At 42.1% G+C, this 22694-nt stretch overlaps 1 pseudogene; it reads right to left on the bottom strand.

Annotated features, from left to right (window-relative positions):
- The window catches only part of LOC127934947 (oxysterol-binding protein-related protein 6-like), a 151169-nt pseudogene that overhangs the window by 76442 nt on the left and 52033 nt on the right, over nucleotides 1–22694 (bottom strand).

A 22694-nucleotide genomic window follows, 5' to 3' on the forward strand; every position in this document is an offset into this window, starting at 1 on the left:
GCCAATAAAGCTTCCCTGCTCTCCAACACCGGTGCAAATCGCGTCTTAATAGCCTAGGACAAAATGATATAAAAGACATAAGATTAAAATTAAGATACAATTAATACAACACGAAATTCATTTTAAAGAAAGGCTTTCTACAAAAACAAACTTAATAAAGTGGTCAAAATAATGTCTGCCCGCTCCATTTGTCTCCCGATATATTGCGCAAAATTATGATCTTACTCATGCTTTACACTTTTCATATAATCAACATACATGAAATACATTTTTTTATTTTTTTTTTATTTACACATAAATACGAAACTAAATCTTTAATGACTAGGATACAACACGTAGGCCTGTAGCTAACTTTCAAATAGGCTATTGGCTTACCTGTACAATTACACCCGGTAGGTCAGCTGTCATCCTTGAAAGTCCATTTTGGAGTGCGAGCGTCCTTGACATCAGGGTCTCCAGGGTTGGTAGAAGACAACCATAGTAGCAGTTCTCTTCGCCTTGCAAGATATCCAGTGCTACTGTCATCGGTTTCAAAACACTGCAGTATTCCTTTAGGAATAGATGTTCGCGCTCTGTCGGGCCTCTGATGTCCAGTCTAGTACAAAGCGTATTCAAATCTTGGGCCGGGATGTCACTGATACGGGACAAGGCATCGTGGAAGGAATTCCACCTTGTGGATGAAGGCACGATAATTTTTTTCCCACAGATTTCATCGACAATCTCAGAGGCCACGGTAGAACGGCTTGCCTTTGTCCAAAGAGCAGCACACTTCGCCGTTGCACTCCTGTACACAGATTTTGAGTCCGTTTTGTTGGATGACAGCCATTTGTCGATGTCATTGCACGAGATCAAATTGAGCGTATGCGAAGCACACCTAAAATGCGGGGGAAGAGAAAACTGTCCTTCTGTGGTTCCAAGCAACTCTTCCACATCTGTGAAAACTACACCTTGCTCATCTTGCTCTTCATCCTGCTCCTCGTCAGGCTCAGGGGGAGCATACATCTTAAAAGCTTTAACAAAATTCGACCCGTTGTCTGTAACGGTGGCGGTGATCCTATGTGAAAGGCCAAACGCTGAGTGAATCTGTTCCATTTCAAAGCCTATGACATCATATGTATGCCTGCCCTTTATTCTTTTGCATGCGATGGCAGCTTTCTCGCGATTCAAGTTGCGCGGATTGATCCAATGCACAGTGATTCCCAGAAAGCTTCGGTTATGGCTACTCCATATATCCGCAGTGGTTGAAACATACTGCAAACTCTCGAACATTTTCTTTAATTCAGTCTCCATTTTTAGCTAACACTCGTCCAGATAGCCCGTGAAAGTTTTACGATCTGACCATGGGCACCTGTCTCCTGTTGTAGGTATTTTACTAAGTATCTTTCTGAAAGAGGGAGATTCGACAGTATTGATGGGTAACATTTCATCGACGATGAACGAAGCGACAAGTTTTTCCAACTCTTGTTTAGTTACCTCCTGGTGGTGAAAATTAAGTTTTAGCTGCTTATTTGGCGTTGGACAGTTGAGTTAACGGCAGTGGACAAAAGTTTCTCGCCAGGACACAGTGTACACCTTACACTCACATTCCTCCCCTTAGTTTCAACAAGTTTGAAGTAGTGGGAATACCTCCATCCCTCAAAAGTTAGCGTCGGCAGCTTCTCACTTGCCATGATTTATGATTGCTTTGCAGACTGCTACCAGCCTCTGTCACGTACCATATGGAGCTTGTAACTATTGCGCAAGCGCGCAGATGGCAGTGTCGCTGTCAAATATAACCATGGGAAAAGTAACGTTGCGCCGAATTGAAAAATGAACTACGTTTCGTTACCAAATTTACACACAACACTGCTCGTGCACCGCTCACGCTTGCGGTGTGAAACAGGCGTTAGTAATAATTGCTCGTCTATGTTGCCTTCTGTTGTCATCTCTCTTTGTTTCTCTCTTTCTCCCTCTCTCCCTCTTATTCTCTCTCGCTTTCCCTCTCCTCTCCCTCATATTTTAACTTCCTCTAGATAATTTACTTGTTTTTGTATTTTAGTGGTATATTGTGTTGTGAGTATGTGTGTAATGATGCTTTGTCTTCGTTTTAGGGTGATCTTTTAACATTCTGTCAAGGGACTACAGATGAAAAATAGCCTTTTGGCTAATTCTGGCACATTTACAGTTATGTTTATTAATGTGCATTGTCCCTGTAAACAAAAAGTAAACTAAGCTAAAATTTCCATCTCACGCTTGAGGCATTCGACCAATCACAACGCACTGGAAAGCTGGCCAATCACAGCACACCTCACTTTTTTTTTTTAGAATGATGAGCTTGGTTTAAAAAAAAAAAAAAAAAAAAATCGCAGCATATCAGAAAGGCAGGGTATAGCGGAGAAACAATAATGTACATTGTATGGAAATAATGTGTTTTTTTAAACCTTAAACAGCATAGACATTATATTACAACAAATACACAAAATGTTCTTTTTAGCAACCACATATGACCCCTTTAAAATGCTATTAGTCTCGAACGGTCAGAGTCTGAGTTTTAGCAAAAGTACTGATCCATTTTGCTCCTCACCATGTTTCTGCTTATTTTTAAAGCTACCCTGTCATCCGCTGCTCTTAATTGTGCTTTAATGTCTTTAGAGAGGAGCATAACACATAGGACAAGTTTGAATGAAGCCTGTTTAGCTTGAGATTAAAATACTATGAGGATATAATGCCTTAAGATCATTACAATAAATGACCCTGAGCATTTGTGTTGTGAACCACTCCTTTGACTGACATGCTGATCACTATTTAAAAAGGGTAAAATGGTGCTGCCGTTGCAATTATGTCTCGCGGTCTGTTTGGAACCAAGCTGAGGTCACAACCCAGACCTGTCTTAGAGCCAATCAGACAGTGAAAATGTGATCAGAACTGAAACCAACCAAGAATCAGAATTTCAGAAGACCCCAAAATAAACATGTAGGATGGTAAAACCAGGGATCCTGGCACAAGCAGTCCGAAGCAAACTATCTCCTCACAGCTTTAAAGCATAGGACGCCTGTATGAGATGGTCCAAACGTTGTTAATTTTAGGCAGTTAGCCTGAGAAAAATGGTCTAAAAGACAACACGTCTGACAAGTCTGCAGTTGTTTTTCATGTCCGCTGGTCGAAGCGACCCCAATACCAATAACATGATGTTTAGCCCCTAAAACGTGAATTGTACCAAGTAGAGATGGGCGATATATCTAATATTAGCGATAGTATCGGAATAATTTTGACGACGATGTAAAATTTGAATATATCGGGAATATTGAATATTTCAAATTCAATCATATTTTCCCAAAAGAACGCGCCGAATGTCCAAAAAAGGAACCTGTAACTGCTGACTGCTCTACACCCCTCTACTATGAGAGCTTAATGATAGCGGATGCCAGATAACAAGAGTTTAAATCTCCGAATCAGAGCTCCACTGTTACAAGGATACATTTTCTGCCCGGCATTTGCTTATTTTAAGCAATCTGGCAACCATGCGCACGTGCTCACTCCTCATTGCGGAAGAGCCGCCGACGATAATCTGAAAACACTACCAAGCTGGAATTGAGCGATCTAATGAAAGCGTCGTTCAGCCGGTCTGTGTTCTGTCGTGAGATCTGAACTGTATTGTTTGCATTTGTGATCGCAAAATAAATACACTTACTCGACCGCTGATGTTTGAATAGAGAAACATAGGCTATGGCCAATTGGAATTACTATTGGGGAATTTCACTGATATGTTTACCAGTTTCCATATTATAGACAGAGAGAATGCAAAAGTCTTTGGTATTCATTTATATATAAGAAATAGCTATGTGCTTCAGCAACTAGCTCCCCATCTAAGAGGGTTTTTAATGTCAGTAGGAACATAGTTTCATGCCACACAGCTTCTCTTAAAACCGCAGACAGTTGACAGACTTGTGTTCTTAGTAGAGCTGTAGTCAAGTCCGGCTTTGTCGAGTTCAAGTCAAGTCCAAGTCCAGGACTAGTCAAGACCGAGTCAAGACCGAGTCCAAAGAGGTTCGAGTCCAAGTCAAGTCCAAGTCCAAAAGTTTCGAGTCCAAGTCCAAGACCAAGTCCAAATGAAAGAAAAAATGGTCCTCTTCAAGACCACATACTAAACTACTGATAATGTTTGTGATGCGAGAGAAAGCATATCTCCTATTCTAAGAAAATCATTTTACATTATTATTTGTAATGATCAAAAAGCATGTGCAAAGTAACAACTCTGTAGGACAGGGGTCTACAAACTACATCCTGGATGGCCAATGTCCTTAGCTCCAACTGGCCTTAAAACACCTGGAAGATTAGTGTGTCTAGTAAGAGCTTGATTAGGTTCAAGTGTGTGTAATTAGGGTTAAAGCTAACATGGGCGTTAAACAAGATCCTGGGCCCTATGCATAGGCAGTCCTGATGGGCCCCCATGGCCCCCACCCATGAAAATATCCAGGTAAAAAATAGATATTTCAGATTCATACTTTTCAAGGGCCCTCTCTTCCTTTGGGGCCTTGCTAATGAGTACTGGTTTTACTCCCAGTCTGACCCTGGGAGCTAAACTTGGATAAACAAACAAAGTTTGGAACTGTAAGGTCAAATAATTTTTATGTACTTTATTTTTTGTTGACATTATATCTGTGGTCAAAAATGTATATGACTATGCCTAATTGGCACAGTGCACAGACACACGCAAAGCTCGGGATATGACAAATGCGCGCAGCAAGGCTAGAATGGATACGTTTGGCTCTACTGGCCATGCGCACATAAATACAGCAAATTTTTGTCCTACTGTGCTAGATCTTGCATAGACTAGTCGAGCTCTGTCGGAAACAATCGACTACTCCAGCATGCATTAACCATAATGCATACAAAGTGTTTGCAAGTACGACGTGAATTTTAGAATTACAATATTGCGTGGAGCTGTTACTATATGACCTTATCTATGTTGCATGTAAAAATAAAATATGTAATGTAATAATTAGGGTTGTGCCTGAAGCCGAATACCTTATTCGGAATGGCACGGATAATGGCTTAAAAAACGAATAACGCTCAAGGAATAATTCTGCCTGAATACTCGGCTAAAGCTGACAGAGTCTGGTGTTTGCTAGATAACAGGTGAGCCAGGGCATCAGCGCCAGAAGTGAATGGATGTAAACTTTATGAGTGAAAAGAGAGCAAATCAAACACCGCATTGTTGTCGCCTCTCTGTTTATCTCTCAGAAATCAGAGCGTTGCAAGAGTAATTTTACCTATAATAATACATCATAGCTACACGTTATATTATTTTTATATATTTAAAAGGCAAATATTGAAAGCTTAGGCTACCATGATACGAATGAATGGAATAAGCACAGCACGCTCACCAATCAAACAGACGCGTTGCGCGTCTCAGTCTCTCAAAAACCAAATCAGTTCTCTCTCAAGAGTAGGCTAATAATCAGCTTTGATACGGATACATTGTCTACTTGTCCTACATGTTTGCATATTTACCTTTTGCTGGTTTGCGCGGAACACACACATCTGTGTAGTGAAGTTCATTAACATTAAGACTCGCTCAAAGTTTTCTGCGTAATGAAAATGTGCGCATTGAATGGATTCAGTCGTGTTCAAATGATCACTAAACGTTTGTCATCACATCTCTCTGCTTGCATGATAAATATTATTTTAGAAATTAATAATTATTTCAGTTTAACATGACATACTTGTTCAGTGATAACTATGAAAAAATATATAAAAAGTCATAACAGTCTTATCAAGTAACTGTACGATGTTATATCCGAACGCAGATAGGAAAAATTTTGTGATTGTTACAGATACAAATACTGGATGTTACATGAAAATGTAAATATGTAATGTCAAATATAAAGTTTTTAAAATTTACATATGTAATTGTTGCATAAGGCTATACATTAATACGCGTTTATTGAAAAAAAAAAAAGGCTATCTAGGTGTAGACGTAAATAAAACACAATCTAACATGTAGAAAATTAAATTAGAAACATCTAAACTTTTCAGGTCGCAGTAAGTGCACCACTGGTCATGCACATCCTTTCCCGGAACAATACTGAAAGCTAAGGCAAGATGGAGAAACAGATGATCATAGTTGTACAAGGATAGCCATTTTTTAAATGAATCTATTAGCAGAGCTACTGCAAGTGATTTTAAGTGCTGGAATTCCATTTATTCTTTACTGACACTTCTGCGTCATCATGGAGAGCGGGTCATGGTTGCCCAGCAACAGCAGACGCCACTGGAGCGCAAGCGCAGGCTACTGAGTGCTTTGGAAATAAGGAGAGCGGCGCGCCTAGCGTTTTCCACACGTTTTCAGTCGCGACATCATGCAAATGTGGTTTTGTTTTGAAGGAGAAATTTTTTATTTAATTTTTTTTCTGGACTCGGTCGAGACCAACTAGAAGACTTGGCGAGTCCAATGGCCAAGTCCGAGACAAGTCCGAGTGCAAATTCAACGAGTCCGAGACAAGTCCGAGACGACAGAAAAATGTCTCGAGTCCGGACTCGAGTCCAAGACCGGACTCGAGTACTACAGCCCTAGTTCTTAGCTTAAAAACTTGTAAAAAAATTTTTTATAAAATACTTATCCCAGTTGCATAGTATAAATTGTGAATTGCATCCACTAAAAAGTTGACAGAATGCACTTTCTGTACTTAATTTGCACTGCTTCAGTTACATATAGGCCTACATGTATTCATTCAATAAAAAGCAGTAAGTGATCTCTTGGTCTAGATTTTTTTAACTGCTTAAATAAGCTGTTTAATCATTTTTTTTAAATTTTTTTTTAAATGGGCAAAAGAAAATCATGTTTTTTTTTATTATTTAAATGCGAATGCAAACATAGAGATATATACCGAATATCGTAAAAATTGACAATATCGAGATATTTTTTTTTATATATTGCCCAGCCCTAGTACCAAGGCAACCCTGCCAAAAAAAACATGTATTTTAACCCTGGGACTCAATTTGTCATTGGGGAACCTCCTGGAAACGCGATTGGGCTAGTTTTGGACTAGTTTTGAGAAGGAAGTGGGCAGGATTTGTTTTGAAAACCTGGCAATCCTAATCTGAACGCACATGCTGGAGATCAATCAATCAATCAATCACCTTTATTTATATAGTGCTTTAAACAAAATACATTGCGTCAAAGCACTGAACAACATTCATTTGGAAAACAGTGTCTCAATAATGCAAAATGATAGTTAAAGGCAGTTCATCATTGAATTCAGTTATGTCATCTCTGTTCAGTTGAAATAGTGTCTGTTTTTACTTGCAATCAAGTCAATGATATCGCTGTAGATGAAGTGACCCCAACTAAGCAAGCCAAAGGCAACAGCGGCAAGGAACCGAAACTCCATCGGTGACAGAATGGAGAAAAAAACCTTGGGAGAAACCAGGCTCAGTTGGGGGGTCAGTTCTCCTCTGACCAGACGAAAACCAGTAGTTCAATTCCAGGCTGCAGCAAAGTCAGATTGTGCAGAAGAATCATCTGTTTCCTGTGGTCTTGTCCCGGTGGTCGTCTGAGACAAGGTCTTTACAGGGGATCTGTATCTGGGGCTCTAGTTGTCCTGGTCTCCGCTGTCTTTCAGGGCAGTAGAGGTCCTCTCTAGGTGCTGATCCACCATCTGGTCTGGATACGTACTGGATCCGGGTGACTGAAGTGACCCTCTGATCTGGACACAGACTGGATCTCGTGGCCACGGTGACCTCGGAACAAGAGAGAAACAGACAAATATTAGCGTAGATGCCATTCTTCTAATGATGTAGAAAGTACGGTGTTATGTGAAGTGTTTCCGGTTCCGGTTTACCTAATTAATGCAGCCTAAAAATCCTTTAACGGATTTGGATATTAAAAGCATATTAGTATGTTATGTGTATGCCAGGTTAAAGAGATGGGTCTTTAATCTAGATTTAAACTGCAAGAGTGTGTCTGCCTCCCGAACAATGTTAGGTAGGTTATTCCAGAGTTTATGCGCCAAATAGGAAAAGGATCTGCCGCCCGCAGTTGATTTTGATATTCTAGGTATTATCAAATTGCCTGAGTTTTGAAAACGTAGCGGACGTAGAGGAGTATAATGTAAAAGGAGCTCATTCAAATACTGAGGTGCTAAACCATTCAGGGCTTTATAAGTAATAAGCAATATTTTAAAATCTATACGATGTTTGATAGGGAGCCAGTGAAGTGTGGACAGGACCGGGCTAATATGGTCATACTTCCTGGTTCTAGTAAGAACTCTTGCTGCTGCATTTTGGACTAGCTGTAGTTTGTTTACCAAGTGTGCAGAACAACCACCCAATAAAGCATTACAATAGTCTAACCTTGAAGTCATAAATGCATGGATTAACATTTCTGCATTTGACATTGAGAGCATAGGCCGTAATTTAGATATATTTTTTAGATGGAAAAATGCAGTTTTACAAATGCTAGAAACGTGGCTTTCTAAGGAAAGATTGCGATCAAGTAGCACACCTAGGTTCCTAACTGATGACGAAGAATTGACAGAGCAACCATCAAGTCTTAGACAGTGTTCTAGGTTATTACAAGCAGAGTTTTTAGGCCCTATGATTAACACCTTTGTTTTTTCTGAATTTAGCAGTAAGAAATTACTCGTCATCCAATTCTTTATATCGACTATGCATTCCATTAGTTTTTCAAATTGGCGTGTTTCACCAGGCTGCGAGGAAATATAGAGCTGCGTATCATCAGCATAACAGTGAAAACTAACACCATGTTTCCTGATGATATCTCCCAAGGGTAACATATAAAGCGTGAAGAGTAGCGGCCCTAGTACTGAGCCTTGAGGTACTCCATACTGCACTTGTGATCGATATGATACATCTTCATTCACTGCTACGAACTGATGGCGGTCATATAAGTACGATTTAAACCATGCTAATGCACTTCCACTGATGCCAACAAAGTGTTCAAGTTTATGCAAAAGAATGTTGTGGTCAATTGTGTCAAACGCAGCACTAAGATCCAATAAAACTAATAGAGAGATACACCCACGATCAGATGATAAGAGCAGATCATTTGTAACTCTAAGGAGAACAGTCTCAGTACTATGATACGGTCTAAATCCTGACTGGAAATCCTCACATATACCATTATTCTCTAAGAAGGAATATAATTGTGAGGATACCACCTTTTCTAGTATCTTGGACAGAAAAGGGAGATTCGAGATTGGTCTATAATTAACAAGTTCTCTGGGGTCAAGTTGTGGCTTTTTTATGAGAGGCTTAATAACAGCCAGTTTGAAGGTTTTGGGGACATATCCTAATGACAATGAGGAATTAATAATAGTCAGAAGAGGACCTATGACTTCTGGAAGCACCTCTTTTAAGAGCTTAGATGGTATAGGGTCTAACATACATGTTGTTGGTTTAGATGATTTAACAAGTTTATACAATTCTTCCTCTCCTATAGTAGAGAATGAGTGGAACTGTTCCTCAGGGGGTCTATTGTGCACTGTCTGATATGATACGGTAGCTGACGGCTGAATGGTTGAAATTTTATCTCTAATAGTATCGATTTTAGAAGTAAAGTAGTTCATAAAGTCATTACTGTTGTGGTGTTGGGAAATGTCAACACTTGTTGAGGCTTTATTTTTCGTTAATTTAGCCACTGTATTGAATAAATACCTGGGGTTATGTTTGTTTTCTTCTAAAAAAGAAGAAAAGTAATCAGATCTAGCAGTTTTTAATGCTTTTCTATAGGATATGCTACTTTCCCGCCAAGCAATACGAAATACCTCTAGTTTTGTTTTCCTCCAGCTGCGCTCCATTTTTCGGGCTGCTCTCTTTAGGGTGCGAGTATGCTCATTATACCATGGTGTCAAAATGTTTTCCTTAACCTTCCTTAAGCGTAAAGGAGCAACTGTATTTAAAGTTGTTGCTTCCGGCTTTGCTACCGTTCGGACGTTCTAGCTTACTGCTCTGCGCTTTGCTTCTTATTTCTGTACTTTTCTCAGATTTTTCTAAGATTTTTACTTCAGCAGATCAGCACAGTGCTCAAACAACAGATTTTTGGCACAAACGCTGAAACTAAAAACACTGGGACTGGAATAATACTACAAAAAGAAGACTTCGTCTCCCACTGCAAACAGCTTACATTCCGGAGACGGGAAAACAACTGCCTACCAAACAGAAGAGAGAGAAAATGCCTCCTGTTGGATTTACTTGTTGCATGAACTGCTGCAAACTTCTAGAAAGGATTGTGATTCTTGAAACAAAGTTACTTTCTGGACTTCCAAAACAGACGGAACACTTAGCAGACCGTCGTCATGGACCCTCTCAGCATACAGCCGGTGAGTCCCATGAATCTTCTGAATCTCAACAGTTTATACCAAGTGTAGAGGAACAAGCCGAAACTGATCGCCACACTAATCAATGGCATAAACAGGGAGCGAGACCCAAAGGAACACAAGATATCAGATTGTCACGAGTTTCTCGTATTGTTGCCATTGCTTCCTCTACCCCAGATTCGACTATGACAAGGCTTGTAAATACTGGTATTCTACCACCCCCTATACATCTGGAGAACAGATTTCAAGCATTAATAAATGTGGGTGAGGAATCCCCAAATGTATTTAAATATGGATCTGATCAGCCAGCAGCAAACTCCGCTACTAACAGGCGCTCAAGGACGAGCAGACAGCGGCTTTCAGCTCAGAGCGCAGCCGAGCCCAGGACTCTGATAGTGGGTGACTCTGTTATCAGAAACATCCGTAGCAGGACTACAACAACATGCTGCCTTCCTCAAGCAACAGTCTCTGATGTGAACAAGGAACTTCAGAACATTCTGATGAAGCACAAAACTGCAAATCGAATCATCATCCATGTGGGGAAGAATGATATTCGGAAAGAGCAGTCAGAACTCCTTAAGAAGGACTTCATTGAACTCTTTGAAACACTTCGAAGACTCAAAGTTCAGTCGTTCATCAGTGGACCACTCCCAGCTAGGGGAACAAATATGTTTTCACGGTTGCTTGGGCTGAACACATGGCTACAAAGATCTTGTAATATAAAAGGAGTACATTTCATTGACAACTTCAATCTTTTCTGGGGGCATAGACAATTGTTTAAACCGGATGGCCTTCACCCAAACAAACTAGGTGCAAGAGTGTTTAAGGACAATATCTTCTTCTCCCTTCGTCATCCTTCAGCAGAGTGTGTCAATCCATTCAGCACACACACACCGGGTCCGAATCATCATGTGGTTGACATATCCCACAAGGACAAGGATAACAACATGCAGCCAAAACAATCACTGCTGATAGACACTATCCCTGCTGAGCCCTGCCCACAGAGCTCCTCACAGACTGACTGTGATGTATCAAAACAGCTACAAGATTCACCACCCAAGGACAACTTTCTGGAAAACAGCCAGGGAAGCCAGGACAACACATCACAGCCACCGGAAACACCAGAGACACAGCCCATCTCACCAGACACATTATCCCTCTCTCCAGCATCTCCACTTCTGTGCTTCTCACAGAAAATGGAGGAATTGGTGTATGTTGGGACTAAACTCTCCCACTCATTCGCTGCTAGCCCGCAGATATCAACTAAAAAACGGCGGGCCCCCCAACCACCAAAGCCTGTGGGCCCTGTTCCTATGAGAGCTCTCCGACCGCTGCCACAACGCCAGGGCCCAAACCCTCTATCTGCTGAAGGTGAACCAAAAACAACTGATAGCAGCTCTCAGTGATATGTGTCGGGTCTCAGCTATAATAGCAGCAACATTCACAAATGCCTACTGAACAAGCGGGAACCCAGTGTGCCTGTAGCTTTCTCTATTTCAGTTTTATCACGTGATAGAAAGTCTAAGGCCTTCTCAAGCCGAAGGGCAAACTCATCTAATCTGCGGCCTATTATGCATCAAACTAAGATTGATGTAAAGACACATAGCACTGCCATCAAGCTAGCACTTTTAAACATTCGCTCACTAAAAAATAAATCATTTCTAATCAATGACTTTATAACCTCAAACAATCTGGATTTTATGTTTCTAAATGAAACATGGCTTGAAGACAGCTGCAGTGCAACAATCCTAAATGAAGCAGCCCCTCCTAACTTCACTTACATGAGTGTCTGCAGGACTGTTAGAAGAGGTGGGGGTGTAGCTGCTCTATTTAAAGATGTCTATCAATGCAAGCAAATGTCATTTGGTCAGTACTTGTCTTTCGAATATCTAGGGATTGTGCTGAAAGGTGCTCCACGCATTCTGTTTATTATTATTTACAGGCCTCCAAAATACTCTCCAGCCTTTGTTGAAGAGGTCACAGAAATGTTATCAATAATTTCCTCAGAGTTTGACTGTTTTGCAATTTCAGGGGATTTTAATATTCACAGAGATAATACAGAAAACAAAACTACAAAAGAAATGATAACGGTTCTAAACACTTTTGACTTGATTCAGCATGTGCATGGACCCACACACAAAGGTGGACACACTCTGGATCTGATCATCAGTAGGGGTCTAAACATTTCATCCATTGTTATTAAGGACGTAGCACTGATCACTTCTGTATTTTCTTTGATATATTGATCTCTGCTACCACTGAATCTAGATCGGTCTCTGTCAGAAGGAGATGCATAAACGAGAACACAAGTGTACTATTTATGGAGGCTATATCTTTAACACCAAGAATTTCTGCAGACTCTGTTGATATTCTCCTTGATTCCTTTAACTCAAAAGTTAAGAATGGTATTGATGATATTGCTCCAATAATAGTCAGTAAGAAAACAAACAGACAGAAATCAGTTTGGAGAAGATCAACAGCAGTTCAGACTATGAAAAGACAATGCAGAAAAGCCGAGCGGATGTGGAGGAAGACGAAACTTGAAATTCACTATAGCATCTATAAAGACATCCTTCATGCTTTTAATGTGAAACTAGCCACAGCTAGACAGAACTTCTTCTCAAACCTTATAAACAGTAACTTAAATAACACTCATACTCTTTTTGCCACTGTTGAGAGACTGACAAACCCCCCAAGTCAGATTCCCACTGATATGCTATCAGACAGCAAATGCAATGAGTTTGCTTCTTTCTTTTCTGAGAAGATCATAAATATCAGGAAGGCGATTAGCACATCCTCAAGTAATGCAGAGGTCAGACAGATTCGGCCAAAATATCAAAAAGATACTATGTCTAAATTTGAAAAAATTGATAGCAAATTCTGGAAGACATAGTGCAGAAACTAAAATCATCAACCTGTTGTCTTGACACACTTCCCACATCTTTTTTCAAAAGTGTGCTTGACTGCTTAAAAGCAGATCTCTTAGAAGTGGTGAATGCCTCACTTCTTTCTGGGACATTTCCAAACTCCCTAAAAACTGCAGTTGTAAAGCCCCTCCTGAAAAAGACCAATCTTGATAACACATTTTTGAGCAATTTTAGACCAATATCTAATCTTCCTTTTATAGGCAAAATTATAGAAAAGGTAGTTTTTAATCAGCTGAACAAATACTTAAACTCAAATGGATACCTGGACAATTTTCAATCTGGTTTCCGACCACATCACAGCACAGAGACAGCACTCATTAAGATAATAAATGATATTCGCTTAAATTGTGACTCTGGCAAAATATCAGTGCTGGTATTGCTAGATCTCAGTGCTGCGTTTGACACTGTCGATCATAACATACTACTAGAGAGACTGGAAAACTGGGTCGGGCTTTCTGGGATGGTACTCAAATGGTTCAGATCATACTTAGAAGGGAGAGGCTATTATGTGAGTCTAGGAGAGCATAAGTCTAAATGGACATCCATGACATGCGGAGTCCCACAAGCGTCAATTCTTGCACCGCTCTTGTTTAGCCTGTATATGCTTCCACTAAGTCAAATAATGAGAAATAACCAAATTGCCTATCACAGCTATGCTGATGATACCCAGATTTACCTAGCCTTATCTCCAAATGACTACAGCCCCATTGACTCCCTCTGCCATTGCATTGAAGAAATTAATAATTGGATGTGCCAGAACTTTCTTCAGTTAAACAAGGAAAAAACTGAAGTCATTGCATTTGGAAACAAAGATGAAGTGTTCAAGGTGAATGCATACCTTGACTCTAGGGGTCAAACAACTAAAAATCAAGTCAGGAATCTTGGTGTGATTCTGGAGACAGACCTTAGTTTCAGTAGTCATGTCAAAGCAGTAACTAAATCAGCATACTATCATTTAAAAAACATCGCAAGAATTAGATGTTTTGTTTCCAGTCAAGACTTGGAGAAACTTGTTCATGCCTTTATCACCAGCAGGGTGGACTATTGTAATGGGCTCCTCACTGGCCTTCCCAAAAAGACCATTAGACAGCTGCAGCTCATCCAGAACGCTGCTGCCAGGATTCTGACTAGAACCAGAAAATCTGAGCATATCACACCAGTCCTCAGGTCCTTACACTGGCTTCCAGTTACATTTAGGATTGATTTTAAAGTACTTTTACTCGTATATAAGTCACTTAATGACCTAGGACCGAAATATATTGCAGATATGTTCACTGAATATAAACCTAACAGAGCACTCAGATCATTAGGATCAAGTCAGTTAGAAATACCAAGGGTTCACACAAAACAAGGGGAGTCTGCCTTTAGTTACTATGCCGCCCGCAGTTGGAATCAGCTTCCAGAAGAGATCAGATGTGCTAAAACACTAGTCACATTTAAATCTAGACTCAAAACGCATCTTTTTAGCTGTGCATTTGTTGAATGAGCACTGTGCAATGTCCGAACTGATTGCACTATATTTTCACTGTTTTATGTTTTATTATTGTTTTATTATTAACTGTTCTAAAATGTTTTAATCATTTTAAAAGTTTTAAAATTACTTGTTTTATTTTTGTTATTATTTTTCTTCATGATTATTTTACTTTCTCTTATGTAAAGCATTTTGAATTACCATTGTGTACGAAATGTGCTATATAAATAAACTTGCCTTGCCTAAAGTGCTAGAAAAGAGAGAGTCCATAGTTTCTGTTACATCATCAAGTTGTTCTGAGGTTTTGGATATGCTAAGGAATTCGGATACATCAGGAAGATAACTTAAAAAGCAGTCTTTTGTGGTAGAAGTGATGGTTCTTCGATACTTGAAACTGTAACGGCGCTAATGGAGGACAGGAGACAAATGCAAGTACGAGTAAGTTTATTAGAAGTATGATGATGATGAAAGGTCGGAGAGTAACGCAGGAACCACGGTGGCAGCACAGACTGGTGAGTTGAGACGTGGGGTGCGTGGAACGACGATGACAGCGGTGATAATCCAATAGTGGTGAGTGTATTCCAAGCGTGACGACAGGATCCGAACAGAACGGCGACAAGGCAAGGCAGGAACAACACGAACACGATATCAAACACCAGGATCTACAAACAACGATCAGACAAACAGGAAACGAAAGACAGGGTGTTAAATAGTCTGTGGGAACTAGCCGCACCTGCCGCTGATCAGTGATCAGCGACCACACCCACATGAAACAATCAACATGACGTAACCTGACTACAGCTGGAGACGGTGCATTCACAAACCGTGACAGTACCCCTCCTCTTAAGAACGCCTCCTGGCGTCCCCAGAATCTCTTACCTGTCGATTGTAATCATCGATAAGGGAATGATCCAGGATGTCCCTAGCAGGTACCCAACTTCTCTCCTCCGGACCGTAACCCTCCCAGTCCACCAAGTACTGAAATCCGCGTCCCCTCCTTCTAGAGTCCAGAATACGATTAACCAAATAAGTGGTCTCCCCATCTACGAGACGCGGCGGGGGAGGGACCGGGGTAGGCGGATTAATGGGAGAATAAAATACAGGCTTTATTTTGGATACATGAAAGGCGGGGTGAATTCTCCTGTACGTCGGAGGGAGTTTGAGGCGGACTGTCACCGGACTAATGATCTTGGTGACAGTAAACGGGCCGATAAATTTGGGAGCCAGTTTATTAGAAACGGAACGGAGAGGAATGTTCTTAGTAGAAAGCCACACCTTTTGACCCACGACGTATACGGGAGGCCTAGACCGGTGGCGATCGGCTTTGGCCTTGGTGCGCGCCCCCACTTGGAGTAGAGTCTCGCGGGCTCTGGTCCAAGTGCGGTGGCACCTCTGGACGAAGGCGTGAACGGAGGGGACCGCAACCTCGGATTCCATACTGGGAAAAATTGGTGGCTGGTACCCTACACTACACTCAAAAGGAGATAGGCCCGTAGCCGATACTGGTAAGGTATTGTGGGCGTACTCCACCATAGACAATTGTTGGCTCCAGGAGGAAGGATTCTTGGAGACCAAACATCGCAACACCCTTTCCAAATCTTGGTTGGCTCTCTCGGTCTGGCCATTGCTCTGGGGGTGAAACCCTGAGGACAGACTTACAGTCGCTCCTAGTAATTTACAGAATTCTCGCCAAAATTTAGACACAAATTGGGGTCCTCTGTCAGAAACCACGTCTATCGGGAGGCCATGTAAACGAAAGACGTGGTCTATGACGGTCAACGCTGTCTCCTTGGCTGAGGGCAACTTGGCCAAAGGAATAAAATGGGCGGCCTTCGAGAACCGGTCCACCACGGTTAAAACAACCGTGTTGCCCTGGGAGGGCGGGAGGGCGGTAATAAAATCTAGTGCGATATGGGACCAGGGTCTCGAAGGTACCGGCAGCGGTTGGAGTAACCCATCCGGGGACCGATTGGAAGCCTTACCAGTGGCACATACCGAGCAAGCCAAAACAAAATTGTGGCCACCAGAATCGTTGCTTGACTAAAAATCTAGTACGGTTAACCCCTGGATGGCAAGCCACATTAGAGCAATGTCCCCACTGGATAACGTTGGACCTTAATCCCTCCGGCACAAATAAGCGGTTCGGTGGGCACCCGGGCGGAGGCGTTACCCCTTCTAAGGCCGTTCTGACCTTCGATTCGATCTCCCATGTGAGAGTGGAGACCACTAATGTCTCAGGAAAAATACACTCGGGAGTGGACGGGCGTTCGGAATGGTCCAAAATACGAGACAAGGAATCGGGTTTGATATTTTTGGAGCCCGGGCGGTACGAAATAGTAAAATCAAAACGTCCGAAAAAAAGTGCCCATCGAGCCTGCCTGGAGTTCAACCTTTTGGCGGTGCTAATGTACTCTAAGTTCTTGTGGTCAGTCCATACTATAAAAGGAACCCCCGATCCTTCTAACCAGTGTCGCCATTCCTCCAATGCCATCTTGACTGCCAACAATTCTCTGTTACCAATATCGTAATTACTCTCTGCAGGAGATAAACGATAAGAAAAATACGCGCAAGGGTGGACCTTGTCGTCTAAGGGAGAACGTTGGGATAACACCGCTCCTGACAGTGGTGTGTCTGTGCTGACCACCGCAGTCTTACCGGAAGGAGCGTAGATGATGGCGGTGATGAGGTCTTCTCGGCAGAGATCCCACCCGATAGTAGCCTCATGCGTACTACCGGGCTTGGCCTTTTACTGGACAGGTATGGGCTTGATGTCCGGCTCCCCCGCAGTACATGCAAAGACCCAGGGATCTCCGCCTCTCCTTCTCCTCCCGGGAAAGCCGAGCTCGCCCTACCTGCATGGGCTCGTGATCGTAGGTGGGGCTGACCACGTCTCCGCCACTGAATCGCCCGTCCGCCGGGCCCCTGGATGGGGTGTTGAACAGCCCCCTCCTCTCCATCCGAGTGAGGCGGGCATCCACCCGTAACGCTAGATCAATGAGTCCATTAAGAGAGGGGGGCAGATCCAGGGCGTAGATCTCCCTCTGGACGCGGTCAGCCAGCCCATGCAGGAACATGTCCCACTGCGCCTCCTCGTTCCAATGGCACTCCGCCGCCAGGGTTCTGAATTCGATAGAGAAGTCTGAGACGGACCTCTCCCTCTGGCGTAACTCCGCCAGCCTCCTGGCCGCCTCCCGTCCTGCGACGGCCCGATCGAAGACCCGCCTCATCTCCTCGGAGAGCGCCAGGAACGAGTCGCAGCATGGGTCCTGGTTCTCCCACACCGCCGTCCCCCATAGTGCCGCCCTCCCAGAGAGTAAGGTGAGCACAAAGGCCACTTTCGCCCTCTCGTTGGCGAATGTCCTGGGTTGCAGGGCAAAATGCATATCACAGCGGGTTAGGAATGCTCTACAAAAGTTGGGCTCACCCGAGTATGCTTCCGGGATAGGAAGACGCGGTTCCGGCTGGGAGGTGGTCACTGGTGGTACCGGGAGAGCGGGCGGTGTGGGTGGCGCAGTGGGCGCTCGAAGAAGATGGAACTGCTGGGTGAGCTCGGACACCTGCGTTACCAAGGCTTGGACCGCGCGACCAGTGTCGTTAAGAGTCCTCTCCTGGGAGTCCATCCTCCGAACACTGGCGCTGAGAAATTCCTCCAGAGATGAAGCTTGAGTACTCGCTGCCTCCATGAGGGTCTGATCGTTCTGTAACGGCGCTAATGGAGGACAGGAGACAAATGCAAGTACGAGTAAGTTTATTAGAAGTATGATGATGATGAAAGGTCGGAGAGTAACGCAGGAACCACGGTGGCAGCACAGACTGGTGAGTTGACTGGTGTCTATAAATGCTGATCCCAATGCATCTTTTTCATTATCGACATGGATATTAAAATCACCAACTATAAAGGCTTTATCTGCAGCCAGAACTATCTCGGATGTAAAATCACCAAACTCTTTAATAAAGTCTGTATGGTGCCCTGGTGGCCTGTATACAGTAGCCAGTACAAACATAACAGGGGATTTATCATTAACATTGGTTTCTCTGGATAATGTTATATGAAGCACCATTACTTCAAACGAGTTATACTTGAAGCCTGCCCTCTGAGAAATCCTGAAAACGTTGTTATAAATTGAAGCAACTCCTCCCCCTTTGCCTTTTAGACGCGGCTCGTGTTTATAACAATAATCTTGGGGGGTGGACTCATTTAAAATAGTGTAATCATCAGGTTTTAGCCAAGTTTCTGTCAAACAGCACATCTATATTATGATCAGTTATCATATTATTTACAAAAAGTGTTTTCGTAGAAATGGATCTGATATTCAATAAGCCAATCTTTATCATTTGTTTATCCATATTGAATTTGTTTTTTATTTGTTGAACCTCAATTAAATTGTTAACCTTAACTTGGTTTGGACGTTTTTTGTATTTTCTAGTTCGGGGAACAGACACAGTCTCTATAGTGTGATATCTAGGTGAAAGAGTCTCTATGTGCTGAGAATTAACTGACTTCTGTGACGGGAGGCAGCTAGCAGAAGGTCGGTTTAGCCAGTCTGTCTGCTTCCTGACCTGGGCCCCAGTTAGTCAAGTATAAACACTAAGACTATGTGCCATATTTCTAGAGAGATGTACTTCTAATCACAGAAGCGCCTTTACTGACGAGATGGGCATGAAAATCACATTTTATTTTTTTGCACAGCCCTATTTAGAGCGCTGCTCGAGTTGAACGTTACGTGTCTGGAGTGTGTTTTTTGGTAGAATCGGGCAATGCTCAGGTCCATTGCACTGAAGTAATCACTCTACTAAGGAAGGGAGCCATAGAAATAGTTCCTCCCTCAGAAAGCAGATTGGGGTTCTACAACCGTTATTTCCTTGTCCCCAAGAAAGATGGCGGTCTCAGACCTATTTTAGACCTCAGGCTCCTGAACCTCTCCCTCATGAGACGGAAGTTCAGGATGTCGACATTGAAGCAGATCCTCAGGCGAGAGCCCAGTCTACAATACGCCTCTACGCCCAAAAAAGGTCAGTCTTCGTCGACTGGTGCTCAGCACGAAACTAAGACCCTGTTGAGTGTGACACATCTCCGACACTGTCATTTTTGGAAGAGCGTCTAGACAAGGGTCTCACCCCTTCAACGCTCGAGGTGTACATAGCAGCCACCACAGCATTTCATGCTATCGCCGGCCAACCAGTGGGTTGAAACAGCCTCATTGTGTGTTTCCTGAGAGGTTCTAGGTGGTTGAACCCCTCCGCGGTCACATTGAGCGGTCACAGCTGTTCCGGCAATCTGACCAGCTTTTAGTCTGTTTTGGTGGCCGCACCAAGGGGTCTTCAGTCTCAAAGCAGCACCTGTCGCGTTGGATAGTCGACGCTATCGCTCGCTGTTACTCCTCTATGGGCCTTGAGTGCCCCATAGGAGTAAGAGCCCACTCCACTAGAGGGATGGCCTCTTCTTGGGCCTGGTCTAGGGGTGTCTCGATCAAGGACATCTGTGAGGCTGCCGGCTGGTCCTCGCTCGTCCACTTTTGTCAGATTCTATAACCTGAACATCCCGACCTTGCTTGCTCTGGTCCTTTAGGTATGACAATGACGGCCTCTATCAGACTCTGTCATCATGCCACCTCCAGGGAGCTAGCTCCCTCTTAGCAATGTAGCATAAAAGGTTCGACAGCTCTGGCCCGCTCACTTGTCCCCTGGACCCCAAATCGGCTTTTGATTATTTCTTTGTTGTGGCATCACTCAGATTCCTCTTTTTTTCCCCATAATTTGTCAAGACATTTTCTTTAGTGACTGCTAATCTGCACCTCACAAAAGAAATTGATTTCATATTGAACGTCATTGCCTATTGCCGTATCTTTCATTGTTTGCCCCAGTGCCAGTTGTGTGTCACTTAAATGTTACAAAACATCCCACAAAAATATCAAGCACCTAACACAGTATACACAATTTGCATAAAATACATGCAAAGTTTTATACATGATTCCCATTTCTCTTACCATTCTTTCAAAAGGGTCATCTGTGTGGTTTGCAATATCCAGGAGTTCAGAATATTCCAGATCTTCACTGACACGCTGTAATAAACCAAGCGGTTCATTGAGAGCCACTGGCATGGATACCCGTGACAAATCCTTCCCAATGTTGTTGTACAGGATGGTGAGGATTCCTATATGGCTGTTATCGGTGCTGTGTGCAGGAAGCACTGTGCGTCGCCCAGTGACCTGAGCATTAGAAGGTAAATCATTTGTGCTGGAAACACTGGCGCTGTATTTCATATTTGCAGCTTCTGGAAAATATTAATAGGAAATACCATACCAATAAATTGGTACAATTTAAATACAAACTCTCTCTCTTTAGAAAGTAAATGTGTATGTTTATATTTATATATATATATATATAATATATATATATATATATATATATATATATATATATATATATATATATATATATACACACACACACACACACACACACACACACACACACTACACACACATATATTTGTGTCTCCGCCTTGACGGAGGATTTGGCAGCACTCCAGGTGATGACAGCAGAAGAGAGCTTGGCACCAGCATTTGACCGTCTACATATGATAATACAGATATATAAGCTCAGACATAAAAACAAAAATAAAAATATTAAAAACAAATGTTTTAAATGTATTTTAAAAAATGTTGATGTAGGAAATGAGTTTGAAAACACAGTGTAGCTAAGGCCACAAGTCTTCCAAAACTTCATAAAAATTTTCATAATTGAATCTGTAAAACTGTGAATTTTATGAAATATTTTCTAAGGCCATGTCATGTGTGTTTTTAGAGAAGGCTAATCAGATTGATTTATGGCCCTTGTCATCTCTATAAGATCTCACATGTAAACATTCCTGTGCTCTTTGTGTATGTTTCACTGTTGAAAGCTGCCCGATTCATTATTGTATTGTTCTCACCAAACGAGTCTTTCACACCTCCGCCAGGTATGACACATTATCCGCATTATTCTTTTATCATTATTCTTTTGTTTTTATTCCACCTTTATTAGCCTTGATTGTGGTTTTTCAGGCTTTACAAAGCAACAAAGAAGCGATCTCACTTCAGTATCTCTTTGCATTTAGCCCTTATTTATCAAAAGTCTTACTATAAAAATACAACAAAACATTTTCTTACGACCTTACGTGAATTATCGAGACAAAAATGCATTATGAAGAAGAAAAGCACCTGCTATTAGTAGCATCGGAGCTAACGTTAGCATCAAGCTACATCAGACAATTTATGAAAATTAAACCCCGATTGAGTGTTTATAATAACTTCCTTTAGCGATCAGGGGTGGAATTTGGTCGTTTACTGTTGTAAAAATATGTTATTTGTAGCCTTTTTCATCGCTGCACAAGTTAGCATTTCCGATGTTAATTTTCAATTTTTTTTTATAAAAACGACCCAGATCTCAAGAAATTCTCATACCAAGCTTTACTATCGTAATCGCGGGTTTATTATTCGGATATTTCGTGTGTACAGAGGTGTTTCAGTGTTGTTTTGGCCAGATAACTACCAGGAAGTGTGCAGGAAGCATGTGACACGATGTGGCAGTGTCCAGATATTACACTCTCAGATTGACATTGGGAAGGCCCAATCGGAGACTGAGTCACACACAGCACGAGCTGACAACACAGCAAACACATACACAGATCGCTGGGAGAGGCTGTTTATCATCTGATCGCGTAAATCCGTGGAAAATGAATAGAAATGACGATTCTGTCTGAAGAAATATGAAGTAAACATAGATAAATATATCCATATATCTCTGCAGATATGCATTTTTGGTCTATAAATCCTTATTGACGCTGTTCAGTGAGTCTATGTGAACACAAATAAACCGCTGCTGACGTGACTGAATATGAGTGAGTGGTGAATTTCTATTCAAAATGTGGCATAATACAGATTTATTATTTTGCACTCCTGACATAAATCACTAAATATCTGTCACTGCAACAAT

The sequence above is a fragment of the Carassius gibelio genome, chromosome A19 (assembly GCF_023724105.1).
Source record: "Carassius gibelio isolate Cgi1373 ecotype wild population from Czech Republic chromosome A19, carGib1.2-hapl.c, whole genome shotgun sequence".
In the NCBI taxonomy this organism is placed as follows: domain Eukaryota; kingdom Metazoa; phylum Chordata; class Actinopteri; order Cypriniformes; family Cyprinidae; genus Carassius; species Carassius gibelio.